The 14,697-nt window shown below is 35.2% G+C and overlaps 1 protein-coding gene across 9 annotated transcripts in view; it reads right to left on the bottom strand.

The window, feature by feature from the left end:
* GREB1L (GREB1 like retinoic acid receptor coactivator) overlaps positions 1-14,697 on the bottom strand; it is a 257,946-nt gene that overhangs the window by 133,464 nt on the left and 109,785 nt on the right. Inside the window, exon 1 of one of the 9 annotated variants that reach the window (XM_074340248.2) lies at positions 3,169-3,280. The exons of the other annotated variants lie outside the window; for them this stretch is intronic. The gene's annotated coding sequence lies outside the window, so the exon portion shown is untranslated. Of the gene's footprint in view, positions 1-3,168; positions 3,281-14,697 lie in introns of those variants that run through there. 9 annotated transcript variants of the gene reach the window in all.

The following is a 14,697-nucleotide window of genomic DNA, read 5'->3' as shown; positions in this document are numbered from 1 at the left end:
CTTTCACCAACAAAATGAATTTCTAAATATCACAGAAAATATCTTCCTTGTTCTGACAGATCAAAAACAATTAGATATTTTTTCTTTCATCAAAGGACCCATTAAATTAAGTAGAAGGGTACTTAAAATAACTTAAAATCTGACCCCAGCCTCCCTATGGCATGGACTAGAATTTTCAGAATTCCCCTGCAAAAACATCAAAGAAGCTTCAGTATAAATATTAATAATAAGGATGTTAGTTATGTGGCCAAAACTTTTCAAACATTTTAATATCTACAGTTGCTCACAAGGAAAAAAAGAGGAAGGAGAAAAAAAGAAAATATAAAGAAAAATTTAAAGATTAAAACATTTTTAAATCTTTACATTTTAAAAGACTACTAATTCTCCAAACAGCAACACCTTCACATAAAACATTCCATGTCATTGTAATTTTCCAACACTTTTCCCAGACTTTTACGTGAACGTCCAAACACACTTTGCAAATTCAAAGCACAGAATTGTTTACCATGATGCAGATGTCCCCCTCAGATCACGATAGCCACCAAAAGACTGTTTCCAAGTTGTTTATAAAATGACATATGATCCATCTTTGCTCTCTCTTACTCTATTGCTCAGCTTACTCTTGATTTCTAACAAACAGTATTTCCTTGTTGTCTGTCCTCTCTGCAGACCCTGAAACCCCTTGTCTTTTCTTATTTTCACCATTTGCTTCAACCAGCAGTTCACTGGAGACCCATCCATCTTGTAATGCCTAAAGTGACAGATGCTCTCAGGAACCACCACACTGCTGAGTGAACAAAAGATAACATCACCTCTAGGAACTCCAGAGAGAAATACAACTGCAACCTTAAGACAGAGGCTGACTTGACAGACATTGGACCATAAACCTCTTCTAAGCAAAAAAGAAAACAATTGCCACACACACACACACACACAAATCTGACACAGTCAAAGGCAGAAAAGAGTGATTATTTGTGGATTGCCTTTTCACTCTATGGCTCACAACCCCCCACCCCCACTCTCAATGCTTTTATATTGGGGCAATTCACTTGCCAGGAGGATAGAGAAGTTCTTGGGAAAAAAAGCCTTTGTCAAGTACCTTTTTTTATTTAACAATATTGAAAGTGAAATTCATTCACATGTGTGTTTCAGTTAATCTAAGGTTTATGCTACAGCATTCTTAAACCTGATTCGTCTTGTTTGCATACAGGGGTTTCTGGACTCAGAAATGCTGACTCAAGTCTGCTGTGAAAGGCATATGCATGCTTCGCAAATTAAAAACACATTAGAAATTAAAAAGCAACGTGTGACACAAAGTCAACAATATGTGTAGCTCATAAAAAAGCTCACCATTCATTCATCAGACAACCTCAACTCAGGTTCAAAAGACAGTTAAAAAGAGGATTCTGGGAAGGACTACAGATCTTTTTTCTAACAAAGGAAAGGTCATTTTAACATCTTCCAGCAACAAACTAATGACAGGGACGCTGTAGATGGAAAGGACTCTGCTTGATGCTATCTACAGTTTTTTTGTTCTTGCTTTCTTTAAGAATCTTATTTAAAATCTTCATGCAGCAATAGGAAAATTTAAACTCTAACATTTCATTTAATTTTAACTTTAACATTTAGATAAATACAGTGAAGGGAAAGTTTTGAAAAACAGAAAAACAAAAACTGAGTGGGAAGGCAATTAAGAATATCGTGTGATCGATGTCAATTATGGAGATTAACAATTCGTTTTTATAAAAGGTAGTGAGCACCACAGAGGAAAATCTGTGCTGCAGTTACATACATTATCATTTTCAAACAGGGTAAATGATACAAATATTGGTTAAATCTAAAATAAAGAGCCAAATGCTGAAGAAGAGTTCTGTCAACCGTATTTCTAAGAAGAAATGTAAGTATTTACAATGGCGTTTCTTTAATACAAATATTTAAATTTTTCTTTAAAATTTTGCACAAAAATGCCTTTAAGTTATAATTATTTTTCTTTGGAGACACTAATGCCTCATCTGTTCCCCATTTTTCTAAAACATAAAATTTAAAAGATTTTATCTCCTGTGTTTGAATTGTTTGTGGAGCAAAAAAATTTTCAACTTGATAAAACAACATATCTCTTTCTTAACATTTTTCATGTCTCCTTTATTTCCTCAAATACTTCAGTGTATCTGTACAAATAAGAGTGTACAAATATTACACAATCTCAGAATTTTCTGGTTTTTATTTTAATGCTGGCAAGACAGAATTCATACAAAATAATTAAATGAATATGTACAATTACATAACTCAATGGGAAAAAGATTAAATAATTATAGAATACTTATCAGTATATAAAGGACTTGTTCTAATATGGACTTGATCTTTAGCTAGACAACTTTAACACAGTGATCCTAAGTAACCTGCCAAAACTCCTGATCCAAAAGTACCACATCCTTCAACACTCTCAAACTTTGGCACTAATATCAAGAAAGAGTCGTGACTTTGGAATGACAAGGCTCAAAGAAGACCCAATTAAATGACCTACTTTTAAACACAATAGGATCGATAGTATGCAGGAAAAGTACACCCCTGTGGAAAGTTCTTATTGCCTGATTGATCAAAAACAAAACAACTTTTCTTTTTTAAGGGCCCCTTCCAGATCACAGTCAGTGCCAGAAATCCACACAGGAAAAAAATCCATCAAAATGAAACCCTAAAAGGGTTTACCCTTCACCATCCTATTTGCACTTCAAAACCCTATAAGTCCTTCAGTTAAACCCCAGGGCTGAACCATTTCAATAATAAGAGAGGTGGCCAGCGGTGATTTATCTCCCATTTGGCCTCTGGACAGAGCTGTAAAGTCTAGAAAGCTTCCCTTCACTGACTGGAAACCTCCCCCAAGTCTCAACATTTGTGTAGCTTTGGATCTGCAATACCTTATAAGCAACTCATATGCCCCTTCAAATCAGATGCAAGAACAATTTGTAACTCAAAATTTGGGTACATTTTCTTGGCGATGTCTTCACAAAATGGAATGCTGCTGAGTGATCAGACCGTTGGAAATACCAGGTTAAATTTCAGGTTCTCTTTGATATAAATTGAAGAAGAAAAGAAACTTCCTCACTTTAGCCTCTGTCTTCTCACATGTTAATTGTTGTCAGAAATTCTTAAACTTTTTCCAATTCATACCTTGATATATGCTTTACACTTTGGGCCACATCAGGCAACCTCCTGCAGTGGTGTGCATCTAAATTTAAATCCTTGCACTGTAAAGTATCTTAACAAATCCAAAAAAGTGGAGATTTCACAGGTCACAGACTCCTGGGTCAAAGAGACCTTAAAAACAGATATCATAACACTATGACTCAACTGATTTATTCTACCCTTCTTATCAAACATGTACTATAACTGTCATCACACACACACAATTTTCCTGTAGTAAAATAAACACCAAACAATGTCAACAGTTTTAATTGAAATAAAGGAGCCAGAAGTTGTCAAATGTAAAACACAAAGAAATTATTCCTTAACAATGGAGAATATTTTGACAAAAGGCATGAAATCTCTATTTCAAAATTATGTTCATATGTTTAATAGTGTTGAAAAAGAATGAAAAATATATGCTACATTTTCCGTACCTGTTCATTGTTTTCTATTTTCATTTAAATTAGAGAAGTTTGTTTTTCTAATTGACTTTTGATAAATTCTATCTGAATGCAACAATTAACAACTTGCACTAAATGATTCCACTATAGTGACTGCAGTTTTACAAGTTGAAATTTTTCAAGCTGTTCTACTAACTCCATAAATTTAGAGATTCCACAGGAAAATGTAAATTTCATTTAATCTTGCAGTTAAAAAAAAGTCTGAAAGAATAAAATTAAATATACGTCTGATAAAGTACAAGAAATACAAATTTTTGTTAATGAAAAAGAAAGACTGATTTATGTTTTTGGCGATATTATCAATAAAAATTATATTTCTCCCATTAAAAAATGCACCACTAATATTCTTATACCTCATTAACAAATATGTTCCATTTTTCAGAGTTCCAGTACCACAAATTCTAGAAAAACCTTACCCTCACAGCAAATTACTTTATTGCATACTACTAGGTCAATGAATTTCAGATTTGTATTTGAGATAACATAAAAATTCAAACTGCATATATAAACCAGGAAAAATAGACAACTGGAAAAAACCTAATGAATTGTTATATCACTGAAACAAACTTTAGCACTGAATAACGATATTCAGGAAAACAAATTTCTTAACCTACTATATGACATTAAAAAAAGCTTTCCTCAGATAATCAACAAGAATAATTGATCCACCACAGAGTAAATATTCAATCTTCATTAAATATTTATTCAGTGCAATACGTTGTTAAGTCTATTTAGACCTCAAAGAAGAAATAGTTCCTGTCTGGTAGGAATCAGGTCTTGAGAGAATTGAATGGAGATGAGAAGCAGTTCCTCAAGACATGACACTATGAAAATAACAATGCTAAAAACTGAAGATGTGCTTTGAATGTATATTACTACTTTGAAATCTGACACAAAGACAGTGATATTTAAGGTGGTATTAATTTTAAAAAGGTTTGAAAGGGTGAGCAACTTGATTTCTTATTAATGCATCACAATAAAATTTGGACCTCCAAGATCTACAATTACCAACTCTTCTGCTCTGTAACCATAGCCAAGTCACCTATCTTCTCTGGACCTGTTTCCTTATGCGTAAAATGGAGGATAAAAAGTAATATGCTTCTAGATAAAAATACTATGCTGGGAGTGGGAAAGAGATGCCATTCATAATAGCAACAACAAACATAATAACCATATATGACATATATTGATATCATCATTTCTTAAATTGCCACACTTTAGGTGATCTAAGTGAAAATTTACACACTCAGAGAAATATGCTAGGTTTCTTAAAGAGAAGCCTAATCTTCGTAAAAATATCTGTCTCTCAAACAAAATAATAAACTTAACAGAATTCCAATCAAAATATCGGTAGAATTTTAGGGGAGCATTATGAAAACATCCATAAATTCATAAGAAAGATCAAAGAAAATATGGAAAAAGCTTTTCAAAAAGGTTATAAGAGGAGGTGAGTCAAAATAAATGTTAAATCATATTATGAAGAAAGAGCTTTTGGCCATTAATCCATATCACTAAATCCACAGGATATTTTTCAATTCTCCCCTAACATGCTCTTTTGGTAGATTTCTTGAAACTTCCTTACCTTCTGCTGGACGTCTCTTCACAACTTTTCTAGTTTTCCTCTTTCCCTATACTGCTTCTCAATTTCCTTTGCACCTCCATAATACATTACCCAGCAATGAAATGTTGGAGTTCCACAGGGTTTAGTTTGTGGTAGCCATCTTACAAGATGGCCCCAATGCTTCTCGCCTTCCGTGAATCCCCTCCTACATTGAATCAGGGCTCACTTGTGTGATCAATAAAATATTGAACAAGTGACAGTGTGTGATTTTCAAAGTCATAAAAGACATTGCAGTTTCTGCCTTGACTTTTGGATCACTTGCTCTAAGAAAAGGCAGTTACCATGCTGTAAAGACACTCAAGCAGCTCTGTAGAGAGGACCTTAAGGGTAGAAACTATGGCCTCCTGCCAGGAGTCAGCACCAACTTGCCTAATTGCTTTCTTTGCCTCCTCTCTGGAATCCTTCAATCACTTCTCTGCATTAGAGTGCAAATATAATCATGTCAACTCTTTGCTAAGACCCTTCATGGTTTTCTATTGCTCTGAGTATAAAAATCAACATAATAGAGATCTGGTCAAGATGGCAGAGTAGGTAAATGCTGTGCTTATCTCCTCTCACAACCACATCAAAATTACAAGTAAATTACAGAATAATGATCATTGAGAATAGCCTGAAGTCTAGCTGAACAGAAGCCCTACACTGAAGGACATACAGAAGAAACCACCTGAGACTGGTGGGAGGGACGGAGACATGGAACAGGCTTGTACCACACCCATATGTGACCATTAAAAATCGGGAGGGATATCTCAGCTGTGGAGGTCCCCCACCTCCGGAGAAGCAAGGGGGTCCAGTCTGACACTAGACTCCCCATTCCAGGGTTCCAGTGCCAGGGAGAGAAATTCCCATAAATTCTGGCTGTAAACACCAGCAGAGATTGTAGCAGAGTGAGACAAGAGTGGATGTAGTTCCAGGCGCTCATCTTAAGGGGACTGCACACAAATTTACAGACTCGTTACTCTGAGCTCCAGCTCTGGGGCAGCACCTTGAAAGGGGCCAAGGACATACATAAAAGGAGGAACTGAGTTGTCTGGCTTCAGAGCGAGAGCTGAAGGAGCAGCTTTTTCCCAAATGGAGGAGCTGGCAGAAGCCATTGTTTCTTGGTTGAGCCCTCCTCATTTCCAGCGTGCAAACACAGGTGGCCACCATATCTGAGTCTCCATTAACCTGGCTAACACTATTCATTCGCCCTGATTCCTTGAGACGCCACCCTACCCAACTTTTAGGAACATCCAAGCCATTTCCAGTGGCTTTTCCACATAAACAGCCTGTCATGACTCATGCTGTGGACTTTCCTAAAATCTCTCAAAGTTCCACAAAATCCAAACAAGCAGAATCTGGCTTTGGTGTGTCCCACACCTCTGGCTGAGCAGCCCCAAGCCCAGCACTAGCAATAGCCAGCCTTGGTTTGCAGCTTGGCCTCTTGAGGCACCTCCAAGCCCAGTGTGGCCAGTGGCCATCTGCAGATTGCTTTATGGCTTATGCCACATGGCTCTGGGCAGGGCACAGGCTATGGCTGAATTTGGCTTACAGTGGGGACCCTCCTAGGAGACCCCGGGATTGCATGCCTGGTCTCCAGCTCTGGACCCAGCCAGAGCAACACCCAGCTGACTCCAGGGAAGACACACCCAAAGGGCACACTGGACAGGTACCAGAGCCCTGACAAAGCGAATCCTGCTCCAAAGGGTCAGCCCCTGCACAACCTCCTCCACTGTAGTCACAGTCAGTCCTCCCAACCAATCAGCCAAGGATCATTATTTCCCACTGATGTGCAAACAACAACCAAGGCTCAACTACAACAGGAGGGCACACACACAACCCACACAAAAGATACATTTGGAGCACCCACCTTCAGGTGACAAGGGAGACTGTGCCACTGAGCCCCACAGCACACCTACTATATAAGGTCACTCTACTAAGACTGGGAGACATAGCAGCCCTACAAAATACATAGAAACAAACACATAGAAGAGGCCAAAATGGGGAGACAAAGAAACATGTCCCAAATGAAAAAACAGAACAAAGCTCCAGAAAAACAACTAAACAAAATGGAGACAAGAAATGTACGAGATGCAGAGTTCCAAACATTTGTTATAAAAATGCTCAATGAACTCAGGGAGAACTTCAACAAAAAGATAAGAAACATAAAAATGGAGATGGAAAACATAAAAAGAGAACCAGTCAGAAATGAATACTACAATAACTGAAATGAAGAATACATTACAGGGAATCAACAGTAATTGAATGAAGCAGAAGATCGCATCAGTGATTTAGGAGACAAAGTAGCAGAAAACACCCAAACAGAACAGCAAAAAGAAAAAAGAATCCGTAAAAATGAGGATAAGTTTAAGGGGCCTCCAGTATACCAAGCATACCAACATTCACATCAAAGGGGTACCAGAAGGAGAAGAGAGAGAGCAAGGAACTGAAAACCAATTTGAAGAAATAATGACAGAAAACTTCCCTCACGAGGCAAAGGAAATAGACATACAAGCCCAGAAAGCACAGAGAGTCCCAAACAAGATGAACCCAAGGAGGCCCACACCAAGACATATCATAGTCAATATGCCAAAGGTTAAAGACAAAAAGAGAATCTTCAAAGCAGTTAATTACTTACAAGGGAGCGCCTATAAAACTCATAGACATAGACAAAGTTTAGTAGTTACGAGAGGGTAAGAGTGGATAGAGAAGGTAGATGAGGGTAAAAGGGATCAAATACATGGTGATGGAAGGAGAACTGACTCTGGGTGGTGAACAAACAATATGATATATAGATGATGTATTATAGAATTGTACACCTGAAACCAGTGTAACTTTACCAACCATTGTCACCCCAATGAACTTAAAAAAAAAAAAAGGGATGGTCATGAAATATTCAAAGTGATGAAAAAGAAGGACCTACAACCAAGATTACTCTACCCAGCAAGGTTATCATTTAGAATCGAAGGACAGATAAAGAGCTTCCAAACAAAAAAAAGCTAAAGGAGTTCATCATCACTAAAACAGTATTACAAGGAATCTTAGAGGAACTTCTTTAAGATGAAAAAATAAATAAAAAATACGAATCATAAAATGGCAATAATTACATATGTATCAACAATTACTTTAAATGTAAATAGATTAATTATTCCAATCAAAAGATGCAGTGCCTGAATGGATAAGAAAACAAGGCCTACAGGAGACTCACTTCAGGTCAAAAGACACACAAAGACTGAAAATAAAGAGATGGAAAAAAGATATTTCATGAAAATGGAAACAAACAAACAAACAAAAATCTGGAAACAAACAAACAAACAAACAAAAATCTGGAGTAGCAATACTTATACCAGACAAAATAGCCTTTAAAACAAAGGCTATAACAAGAGACAAAGAAAGACCCAGTAATCGCACTTCTGGGTATTTATCCAAAGAAACCTAAAACGCTACTTCAAGGGGATGTGTGCATCCACAATGCTGCATATGTTCATTGCAGCATTGTTTACAATGGCCAAGATGTGGAGGCAACCTGGGTGTCCGTCAAGGGAAGAATGGGTAAAGAGTAGGTGGTACATATATACAATGGAATATTGCTCAGCCAGGGAAGGGAATGGATCTGCAGTGGCATGGATAGGCTTTGAAGGTATTGTGCTGAGTGAAGTATGTCAGACAAAGAAAGACAGATGCAATGTGATTTCACTTATATGTGGAATCTAAAGAACAAAATAAACAAACTCATAGATACAGAGAACATTTGATGGGAGGAGGGTGGAGGGGGTGGGTGAAAAAGGGGAAGGGATTAAAAAGTACAAACTGGTTGTTTCACAGTAGTCATGGTGATGTAGGGTATAGCATAAGGAATATAGTCAATAATATTTTAATAACTATGTATGGTGTCAGATGGGTACTAGATTTTTTGGGGTGATAGATGGGAGGAAGGTTGGGGACCAGGTGAGAAAAGTGAAGGCATTAAAAAGAATAAACTGGTAGTTACATAAGTCATGGGAATATAAAGTAAAGCATAGGGAATATAGTCAATAATATGATAATAACTGTATAGTGTCAGGTGTGTACTAGACTAGTGAGGGGGATTACTTCTTAAATTATATAAATATCTAACCACTATGTTGTACACCTAAAATTAATATCAAATAATACTGAATGTCAACTTTAATTGAAAAATTAAAAAAGGAGGGATAAGGTAAAGGCAAACAAGAGGTCCAAATTTCCAGGTATAAAATAAGTCATGGGGATGTGATGTACAGCATGAGGAATATAGTCAATAATATTGTGATTGTGTGGTACGGTGTCAGATGGTTGCTGGACTATCATAGTGATCACTTCTTTAGGTATATAAATGTTGACTAACTATAGTGTGCACCTGAAACTAATATAATACTGTATATTAGCTATATTTTAATAAAAATCTTTAAAAAAAAAGATTTGCCAGAGCATAATAAACAGAAACTTTAAAAGTCAAGAGATAGATAAAATTCTACTAGTCAACTAGCCAAAAATAAGCTAGTATTGTTATATTAAAGTCAGACATATAATATTATAATGCAGTGAAAGTGAGTGAACTTCACCTGTCTGTATCAACATGGGTGAGCCCCCAAATACAATGAGTTTAAAAATCAGGTCGGAAGAATGTGGTGTAAAGATATTTATAGAAATTTCAAATACAAATGTGCATGTTTTATGATAATATATATTTCAAAACCAAAATTATATTTGTCAGTGATACATGCTTTCTTTGGGAAGCTATCAAAGAAATTGTTAGTCCAACTTTAGATTATTCTGGCAGAGAAAGAGGGGGCAAGATCAGGGCAGGGCCCTCAGGTGTGTCACAGGTACTAGTGATATTAAGTATATTTAGCAGAGTGGTGGGTTCATGGGTGATCATTTTATTACTATTTTTAAGACTTGTTTGTATGTTATGTATACTCTTGTCAATAAATTTCCTTTAGAATTAAAAAAAATCAATATTGTAAATATCTCTGCCCATCTCTCCAGCTTTACCTTGCACTGTTCTCTTCCAAGACGCTATGCTCCAGCAACACTGATCAACCTTTACTTATGTTCCCTCTGCCAGTAATACCACTCATCCTATCTTTTACTTTTGCCTAGTTAAACCCCCTTCATTTTTTAGATTTCATTTCAAGCACTGCTTCCCTGATCCCCTCAGCCCTTTGCTGAAAGCTCTCATAGAACCCTATTCATCTTCTTAACAATTCACTAAACTATATAATTTGTATCACCAACTGATTAATGTTTGTCTTTTCTATTAAATTCTAAGATACATGAAGGACTATGTTTTTCTGTTTTGCCTGTTATTGAAATCACAGAAACTATTGTGGTGCCCTCCTACACAGCAGGCACTCAAAAATATTGTTTGACTAATTTAATGATTTAAAATGTAGAGCTGGCACAAGAATACTTTGTGGCAGTTCCAAAACACTTTATTATATGTAAGAATTATTATCTGACAATTGAGGCACTATAAAACAACAAAGGGAAGAAGAAATTATTCACTTAATACTGAAATAATGATCGACAATTTAAAAAGTAACAGCTAATAAAAAACTTACATTAAACACTAGAAATAAATTCCAGAGAAAAGATTAAATATCTATACTTAAATATATTTACATGCCCACTCACATCAAACCATATAAAAATTAAGAGAAAAACAGAATTAAATATTTATTATACTGCTATTTATCATGTATCAAGATTTATTATGATATCATAGTGAGAAATTAGCTTTCTATGCCTAGAAATCACAAAGGATGAGACTGAGAGATTTGATTAATGAAAACATAAAACCTCTATATTTCAACATCTGAAGCAAATAAAAAGAAAGAACAATCATCTAAGAAAAATGTTTCCTAGCTAATAAAAAGAGTTAATGTCTATTATGATTACAATAAAGTAAAACATTAATTCCCCCACCCCTGGGAACAACCTAATATTCCATCAATAGGAAAACAGTTAAGCACATTATAATAACAGTAATAACCACTATCATTATTTGAGGACATACTATGTACCTCACATATGAGCACACAGTCTCATGTGTGCTCCCTAACAAATCCATCCATAATGGAATACTATGAAGCTATAAGAAGTATACTTTTGACACAGAAATATATTCATAATATATGAAATGGAAAATGCTGTAAAACAATATGGTTACGTGGTTTTACACAAAACAATATGTAATATACAGCATGGTGACTATAGTTAAAATACTGTATGGAAATTTGAAAGTTTCTAAGAGAATAGATTTTAAAAGTTCTCAACACAGAAAACTAACTACGTGAGGTGATAAATGTGTTAACTAATCTTATTGTGGTAATCATTTTGCAATATATACAAGTATCAAGCCATTATGCTATACACCTGAAACTAATATAATGTTATCTGTCAATTATACCTAAAAAGAAAACAAAAAACCAATATGATCTCATTTTTATAAGGAAAAAAAAAATACACAGTAACCTGGAAACATAAAGAGATAAATTCAGGGGCGGCTGGATAGCTCCGTGGGTTAGAGCGCAGTGCTCTTAACAATAAGGTTGCCGGTACGATCCCCACATGAGCCACTGAGCTGCGCCCTCCACAACTAGATTGAAACAACTACTTGACTTGGAGCTGATGGATCCTGGAAAAACACAAATAAAAGTTGTTTCTTTTTTATAAAAGATAAATTCAAAGTGTAACATAAATCACAAAACAGTGGGTGACATGATTATAGAATGAAACTTATTCTTTATGCTTATCTTTATTTTCCAATTTTCTATAATGGAATTACTTTAAAAAGCTATACACATTGCAAACTTAAGCCCCAGATCCTTTTATCATCATCATCATCGTCATCATCATCATCATCATCATCATCTGTATTGACTTTGAACATTTGATGTTGTGAAACATTGACTTTCTTATTTGACAAGTAATACCTTTTCTCACTGTAGGCTTTTTGTAGGTAAATGTACAGTGATAAATACAGTTTATGCATGTGCACATAGTAAAGACTACAAAAAAAATGCAACTTACTTTTAATCCTCCGGCAGATATATTTTTACTATCATAAGCAGTGAATTTTTAAATTTATTTTTATAGCTTATGTGGAGCTTTAAAAAATCGTCCGTGATGATGTAGGAAGTAGTCCAAACTGATAACTCTTAAAATGAAACACAAATCCACAACCTAACGTTAGAAAACTTTCATTATTTTTCTGTGCCTATTCAAATTTATCTCTCATTATACTCTAATGTGAAACCTGTTCCTATCAATTTGATTTTATTTCTGTTCCCTACAAATAAGACCACACCCATCTCTGTGCCTTTGTTCAAATTATCTGTCCCATTCCTCACTTATCTTTTCAGCCAGTCTTAATCCTTTTCTTACTCTGCTTACTTTTATCTTTATTATTATAACCCCCACAACACTTAGCATGGTTCTGAATATACAGCTAGTACTTAAATAATGATATCACAAAGATTTTCAAAGTAAAACCTACCAATACTGAATCAGTATGGAAAGTGTATCTCTGTAGGTATTTAAAATAGAATACTTCCATTTAAGGATTTAAAAATTTTTTCCCTTTTATTTTTTTTGAGTAGATAACATATTTGCTTGATTAAAAACTTAGCAGTAGAAAAGTATATGTAGTAAAAAATGTCTCTTCAACCTTTGTCCCACCATCTCTTGTTACAGGAAAACACTTTTATTAGGTTTTAAATATATATATATACTTAAGTTTTTTTTAAATGCATATGTAAGTAAAGACAAATCAAACACATTCACTCCTTTGGACCTTGCTTTTTTATGTTAAAAAATATTTTGGAGAGCTGTCTATATAAGCACATAAACATCTTCCTTATTCTTTTTTGTGGCTTCAGATAATTCTCTAGCATGTACATATCATGATTATTTTAAACTATTCCCTTAATGATGCATACTTAGTTTCCAATCTTTGTTATTACTGAAGATATTGTAATAATCAACTCTGAATTAATTAATGCACACACATTTAGCACTTGTTGGTTAAATTCCTAGAAGTGAAATTGCTGGGTCAAAGGATATATGCAGTTTTAATTTTGTTAAATACTGCCAAACTGTCCTGCTTTTGTTTTGTTTTGTTTTGTTTTAGCAGACAAAAAGCAGTCCTCATTTCTTCCACACATTAGAAACATTTTCAATTACAGTTCAGCTTCTCTAACGTCTACATCAAGCAGTAAAATACCAAGAAAACTGGGCTGGGGAGAATCCTGGTTATGAGGCACTAACTGAGGACTGAATTAAGGGTTGAACCAATTTACACTGCCAGTAGCAACTTAAGTATTCCCATGCCTTCCAGAATATAGAATATTATCTACTTTTGGATTTTTGTCAATATGACAGATGAAAAATGATATCTCACAATGTAGTTTTAATCTGCCTTTTTCTTCTTATGAATGAAATTATTTTTTTAAATGTTTAAAAGTTCTTTAATTTTCTTCTCTGAAATGTCCAATCCAGTCTTTATCCATTTTTCTATTTGGTTGTTGGTGTTATAGTTGATTTGTTGGAGCTCTTTACATATTAAGGAATTTCTCCTTTGTGTATGATAGGAGTTGCAATGGTCTCCCCGTTTGCTATTTGCCTTTTAACTTTGCTTATGGTATTTATTGTTATTTTCCCATGCAAACAGTTTCAGTTGTTATATAAGTAAATTTATCCATTTTAAAAATGTTAATCAGTGGCATGGAAACACAGACCTGCTTAATTAAATAATCTACACAAGCCAGTGTTATATTTCCTAGAGGCACTAAGAAGGCAAAGGAGTGGAATATGGGGCGAGGGGGTGGGGAATTATCTAAATAAATGAAATCCCCACACGTTTTTTGTCTATTTTTTTTTTAAAGAAAATTTTAAGCTTTTTTAGTTTATTGATAATTTTGTGAGGGAAACAAAATACATATTTCCACCCTACCTACTCCCTCTTGCTTTTGCAAAAGGGGCAGAAACATACACACAAACACACACACACACACACACACACACACACACACACAAATGGGGGGAGGAGAATGGACAAGGTGGGGTTGAAGTAGCCAGCAGAAGCCTGGAATGAAAATTTTGATTCAATAGCTTCTAATCCTAGAAGAAACAGGAGGAACAGTTTTCGAACACTGTGTCTCTGGATTTTGGACTTTAAATTAGTGGAAAAGCTGCATACTTATGGTATAGTGGAAAGGACTCCAGGCAAGAGTATCAGATTTTCTTTTCCCACAAGACGTTTATGGATTTTTCTCCCCTCCTCAAAGCCTAAATTCCCACTACCAACCCTCCACCCACTTCCTATTTGTTCTACCTTTCTTTAGTCATTATCTGAAAACCATGGGATCCAATCCGTTGTTTATTATTGTCTTTGCTGGTGACGCCTACATCTACATTATTGGCTATCAAGTC

This window comes from Rhinolophus sinicus, chromosome 4, assembly GCF_057876585.1.
Source record: "Rhinolophus sinicus isolate RSI-liver-muscle chromosome 4, RSI-T2T, whole genome shotgun sequence".
Lineage (NCBI taxonomy): Eukaryota > Metazoa > Chordata > Mammalia > Chiroptera > Rhinolophidae > Rhinolophus > Rhinolophus sinicus.
Note: the sequence above shows the minus strand (reverse complement) of the source record. Positions and strands in the feature narration are given on the sequence as shown.